Genomic DNA, 6,426 nt, shown 5'->3' with positions numbered 1-6,426 from the left:
AGCATGGTTCTAGCGATTTCGAAAATTGTTCTGTTCTTCCTTTCAACAACCACATTCTGTTGAGGTGTTCTAGGAGCAGAGAAATTGTGGTCAATACCACTGGTTTCACAGAATTCATCAAACTGTTGGTTTTTGAATTCTCCACCGTTGTCGCTTCTAATATGAGCTACTTTTAGGTCTTTGTCAATTTCAAGCTTTCTAATGAGTGTAGTAAACGTCTCAAAAGTTTCATCCTGGCTACTTAGCAAGATGATCCAAGTGTACCGAGAGAAATCATCTACAATGACCAAGGAAAATTTCTTACCTCCCAAGCTGAGTGGCTGGATAGGTCCGAAAATATCCAAGTGTAGTAATTCCAATGGTCTCTTGGTTGAGACAATATTTTTACTTTGAAATGACTTTTTGGTTTGTTTCCCTTGCTGACAAGCTTTACATAATTGATCTTTCTCAAATTTCAATTTGGGTAATCCCTCAACTAATTGCTTTCTAGCTAATTTGGCAAGAAGATCCATGCTGACATGCCCAAGTCTTCTATGCCATAGCCAGGAGTTATCCTCTTTAGACACTAAGCATATGTCTTTGGAAAACTGTTTTTCTAAATTTAGCATGTATACATTATCTACGCGAGGGGTAGTTAAAATCAATTCATTTGTGTTCCCCTCGAGTATTTGACACTTAGTATCATCGAATACGACTTTTCTGCCGCTCTTGCAAAGCTGAGCTACACTTAGCAGATTGTATTTGAGACCTTTAACTAGGGAGACTGACTCAATAGTTGGGTTACCTCCGATAGTACCTGAGCCGACTATCTTACCCTTCTTATTATCTCCGAAGCTTACACTTCCACCTCGTTTAAGCTCTAGTGTGATGAATTGTGTTTCATCACCTGTCATGTGCCTTGAGCATGCGCTGTCTATATACCACAACTTTGACTTCTCTACGCATGTCAAGCTAACCTGCATTTTAAACTATTCATTTTTAGGTACCCAATTCTTTTTGGGTCCTTTCTTGTTAGTGTAAACAGGTGCAAAATCAAACTTTAATTTGTGACGACATACTTTTATAGTGTGGCCTGGCTTACCACAAAAGTCACAAAATATTACCCTTTGGGGGTTGTACTGAGTGCGGTCAGCATTGTTGTGCTGGGCATGCCAGCATACCTTTGTGGAATGTCCTTTTCTTCCGCAGAAGTCACATTGGACAACTCGCTTGTTATGCCAACACACTTCTTTTGTGTGCCCCCTTTTTCCACAACATTCACATTGAGTGAACTACTTATGCTGACTAGTACTTGCGTACTCAGCATGGGGTTTATCTCTTTTTGAGTCTTTTATTTGACTCTGTAAGATTGTGACATCCTTTCTGAGTTTCTTTGACTCAGATTGAACCTCCGTGACAAGCTTATGCATTATTTGCATGTTGGTATGTAAATCTGAGTTGTCTTGGAGAAGATATCGGAGGTCACTCAGCTTGACCTCTTCAATCTCGTCACACCGCCTGCTGAGTGATTTGATTTTCTTGTTGCACTTTTTAGTTAGTGTATATAAATCACTCAAGGCATTTACCACTTCGTTTCTAAGCAAAAATAGGGATGTTACCTCATTGTTGTGTTCTTCCTGGTCAGTTTCATCAGAGAGGTCAGCTTGCTTAGATTGAGATTGGTTAGCTCCATCATCTGCCATGAAACATATATTGGCAGTTTCATTTTGCTCAGCCTCTGACGAGGTTGACTCATCACTATCACTCCATGTTGCCACCATTGCCTTTTTGCTTCCTTTCTTTTCTTTTTTTAAATTAGGACAGCTTGACTTGATATGCCTAGTTTGGTGACACTCGAAGCAAGTGACAGACTTGGAGCTATCTTTCTTATATCTGTTGTCACTTGGCTCAGCTTTATACCTGTCACCTCTTTTGTATGGCCTTTTGCTGTTCCTGTCATTTCTTCTGAACAGCTTCTTCATCTTTCTAGTGAACATGGCTATTTCCTCATAATCAGTTGACTCAGCTTCTGTGGAGTCAGCTTTCATCACTAGAGATTTCTGTTTCTTATCTTCAGATTTTTCTTTTGCCTCAAAATTTTTCATAGAGATCTCGTGGGTCAGCAGGGATCCGATTAGCTCATCATATTTGTAAGTAGTCAAGTCCTGAGCTTCTTCTACAGCTGTTTTCTTTGCTTGCCAACTCTTAGGTAAACTTCTCAAGATCTTCTTCACTTGTTCTTCTTCAGTGAAGTTCTTTCCAAGCCTTTTAAGCTCATTTATAATATTTGTGAACCTTGAGTTCATCTCAGAGATGTCTTCGTTCTCGTTCATCTCGAACAGCTCGTAGAGTCTCATATGCTGATTGACTTTGGACTCCTTAACCTTACTGGTGCCTTCATAGGTCACTTCAAGCTTTTTCCAAATCTCCTGTGCTGACTCACAACCTGAAATCTTATTGTATTCTGCAACATCTAAAGCACAGTGAAGCATATTTATAGCCGAAGCATTATTTTGTAATTTTCTGAGGTCATCCTCTGTCCACTCAGCTTCGCTCTTAACAATTTTCTCATTGTTAACAGTTTTGTATGGCACATGTGGACCTTGAACAATTGTAAGCCATGCACTCATGTTTGTTGCTTGAATAAAGTTTTTCATCCTATTCTTCCAAAATGTATAATTAGATCCAAAGAATAGGGGAGGTCTAGTGATTGATAATCCCTCAGAGAGTATCTGTGTTGTTTGGTTCCCTGGAAGGAAATGAGTGCTGTTCTCAGCCATTTATGGGGATCCGCTCAAGATAGTTATATCTTTGAGTAGTGAGCTTTAGCTCTGATACCACTTGTTGGTCCCGTGTGATTAGTTCCAAGGGGGGGGTGAGGAACTAATATAACTTTTTTCGTTTAATTGTATGCTAACTTAGTTATTTTTGCGAGTTTGTCAACTCAGCTTTTGGTCAGCTTGGCCAGATATGCTATAAGACAGCTTTGGCCGGATATTGACTAAGGCTGTTTTATTTATAAGTTAGATATTGACACTCTTGGAGGTCAGCTTCTAACTCAGCACTTGAAATTACTCAGAGTCAACTTTAAACAATTTTATATGCTGAGTAAACTTCACACACAACACATGCACATATATATATTGAGAGATAGTTTAGAGATTACTCAGTATCACTTATCCTGGTTCGGCCTCTCCACCCACGTCCAGCCCCCAGAGTCTTCCGGGCTTTTAGAATCCAATACTGAGCTCTTTAAAGGTAGAGCACAAACCAATTACAAGGCAGTTGAATATGCAAGAGTACCTTCCTCTATTCGTCTACTCAACTCCTACTAAGTGCTACAACCCAGCACCTAGATTTCTCTACCACTGAATGTTTACAACCAAACACGTAGCACAACACTCTCAATTTTACAATTGATAAACGCTTGTTCCTTTTCAAATAAAGAACACTTTAGAAGATTACAAGTAATCACTCTAGCATTTACACAAGGAATAGAAGATGGGTGTAAGATATCTTTTTGTATCTAAGTGCTTTTTTTTTATCTTTTCTCTTTTCTCTCTTGTATTTTTCTTTATGTAGTTCGGCAATGATCCAAGAAGTTTGATTGTCCTTATATAGGAAAATCTGTGATGGATCATTTTGAAATGATTTAACCGTTGATGTTAAAACGGCTCTTTTAGGGGACAGATTCTGGTCAGCTTCAGACTGTTCCGGCCATTCCCTTCCTCTGCATTCATTCAGACGTCAGGCTTGTCTTCTTGTGTCTGGCTTGTCTTTTTGTGCCAGTTGTCCTTTACCAATAATCCATTGACCCATACATCTCGGAATGTGTCTTCTGCGTATTTCTAAGGATTCAATTATTGGTACAAAGGGGCGGTAATCATTGTCTTTTAGTAAACGACTTTTTCATGCTGTCCTGAAGAATCACTCAGCTTCTATCACGTAAATCATTGTCTTTGGCAATTCCTGGGCTAAGTATGCTTTTAGTCAGCTCAGCTTCGTAAGACAGTTGTTGTTTGCTGTTTCTTATGCTGAGTTGCATTTCGCTTCTCTTTGTTGGACTTTTATGTCTTAGTCTCTTGATGCTAAGGTTGATTCCACTCAGCTTGATACTTTAGGCTTTTATGTTGACCTTCATTCTAGTTGGTTTGTTTTGTTCACTTCATGCTGACTTCTACCTGTCTTACTTTTTATATTTATCTTTATTTATATTCATACTCAACATTGAACAAACGGATTAGTACAATTAAAATAAAGCACTTAAATTTAATTGTCTCTGAATCATGGATGATTTTGTCAAATCAAAATCTTGTGGAAAGGTGTTTCAACATGGAGTAGTGAGAAACCTGTGGTAGAATACTTTCGAATCTTCGGATGTATGGCGCATGTGCATATACCTGATCAGAAAAGGAGCAAATTGGATGATAAAAGCAGGAAATGTGTTTTTCTAGGCGTCATTGATGAATCAAATGCGTTGAGGCTTTATGATCCAATATCAAATAAAATTATTGCCAGCAAGGATGTTGTTTTTGAAGAAGAAAAAAGCTGGGATTGGGGAAGATCTAATGAAGAAATAAGGCGAGATATACTAGAATGGGAAGATGAGGATGAAGGCAGCATCCTAGATAATCAAAATGAGGAAGAATATGATGGAATAAGCTCAAATAATTCCAACAGCTGTTTTGAAAATTCCAGCAGTCCACATAACTCGATTTGTAGTTCTAGTAAATCGAGTAGTCTGACAGATTCACCTCCAAATGAGCCAAATCATGATGAACCAGTTGAAGGGAGGGGTGTACGAGGCAAAAGAAGACCCGGATGGATGGAAGATTATGTGATCGAATAAGGTTTTTTTTATGAGGAAAATTTAAATTCCTTGATGATGGTAACTGAGAATCATCCAACCTCATTTGAAGAAGCAGTAAAAAACAAAAAATGGAGAGAAGCTATGTTGTCAGAAATTGAAGCTATTGAGCGGAATCAAACTTGGGAAGTTACTGTGGCTCCTAAAGGAATCAAACTTATTGGAGTCAAGTGGGTTTTCAAGACAAAACTCAACGAAGATGGTAAGATTGAAAAGTTCAAGGCGAGGTTGGTGGCGAAAGGATATGCACAATATTATGGGATAGATTATACTGAAGTATTTGCTCCTGTAGCAAGACTCGATACGATCCGCATAATTCTTGTTATAGCTTCCCAATTTAGTTGGGAAGTCTTTCAACTTGATGTAAAAAGTGGGGTAAATTTCATCAATGGTGTATAACCTTTGCTCCATTTCACACTTTGATGTACAACCTTTAATTTGTCTCACTAATATGTACGAACTTATAGGTGACCTATCACTATAGTGTACAGCAGGTAAAAATGACCGGTCAACCTGAAGTCAACGCGCCACATCAGCATTTTTTTATTGAATTCATTAATAAAAATGGAACCCACGAATTATCAAAATTTATTTTATCTCTTTCTCTCTTTTACCCCTATCCCTTCATCTTCTTCCCTCTATTTATTTCTCTCTCTTCAAATTTCTTTCTCTCTCTAACCTCTCTCCAAATTTCTTTCTCTCTTCGTTGTTGGTGGAAAGTGAGCCTATTAACTAATCTATCTAAAGCTTCATTCATCTAGCAATGTTGGCAGCAATCCTACCCTCATCCATACTCTTTCACGAACATCTTTCTCAAGCCACAACTCGAATTCCTTCTCAACAAGCAGAGGGAACATATAAGCTTCATAATACCTTCACAACTCCATTTACCTAATTCTTCCCGAATTTACCATAATTAACAAATCACATAATTAGTAACCTATTAATAATTAATTAAGAAATCATAATTAATTAAGTACCTGAAGCTCCCTCCAACTCCAGCTTCCTCTAAAGTCTCTCTTGAAGCAGCCTCTTTAATGGATTCATCTAATTCCCAACCTCCTTCCATAAACAACCACATATATTAGCAAACCAATAATATAAAGATTAATTAGCTAATTCATAATTAAAGAAATTAACGACCCCAACAACTTGCAGACGCCAAGATTTAGTGTAATGTTGCAAATGCCTGCCAGTCCTCGAAACTAAATTAGCTACGTTCACATTTTCTTCAGAAACCAAAGCCATCATGTTTCTTTCTCAAGGAGATAAACTCAAGAAAAGGATTTGTTTGTGGTTATGAATGGAGAAAAGGGACATGTTCAGAATGACTTTTATTCTATTATATCTAGATGGTTTTTTTAATAATTACATCCTTCCATTTTTTTTCTTTTCTCAATCGAAAAATAATTTGATATCGTATCATTTTCTTAAAAAAAAATCAATGGTTTCCTTACAAAAATAAAGGGAGAGTTTAGTTAGAGGGAGAGAAAGAAATCAAAGAGAGAGAGAGAAATAAGGGGAAGAAGATGGAGAGGTGAAGGGATAAGGGTAAAAGAGAGAAATGAATAAAATTAATT

General features: G+C 37.6%; 1 pseudogene; it reads right to left on the bottom strand.

The window, feature by feature from the left end:
* Positions 1–5,462: 5,462 nt before the first annotated feature.
* On the bottom strand, positions 5,463–6,097 carry LOC136227209 (nudix hydrolase 18, mitochondrial-like; annotated as a pseudogene).
* Between the last annotated feature and the right edge of the window lie 329 nt (positions 6,098–6,426).

The sequence above is a fragment of the Euphorbia lathyris genome, chromosome 4 (genome assembly GCF_963576675.1).
Source record: "Euphorbia lathyris chromosome 4, ddEupLath1.1, whole genome shotgun sequence".
Classification (NCBI taxonomy): Eukaryota; Viridiplantae; Streptophyta; class Magnoliopsida; order Malpighiales; family Euphorbiaceae; genus Euphorbia; species Euphorbia lathyris.
Note: the sequence above shows the minus strand (reverse complement) of the source record. Positions and strands in the feature narration are given on the sequence as shown.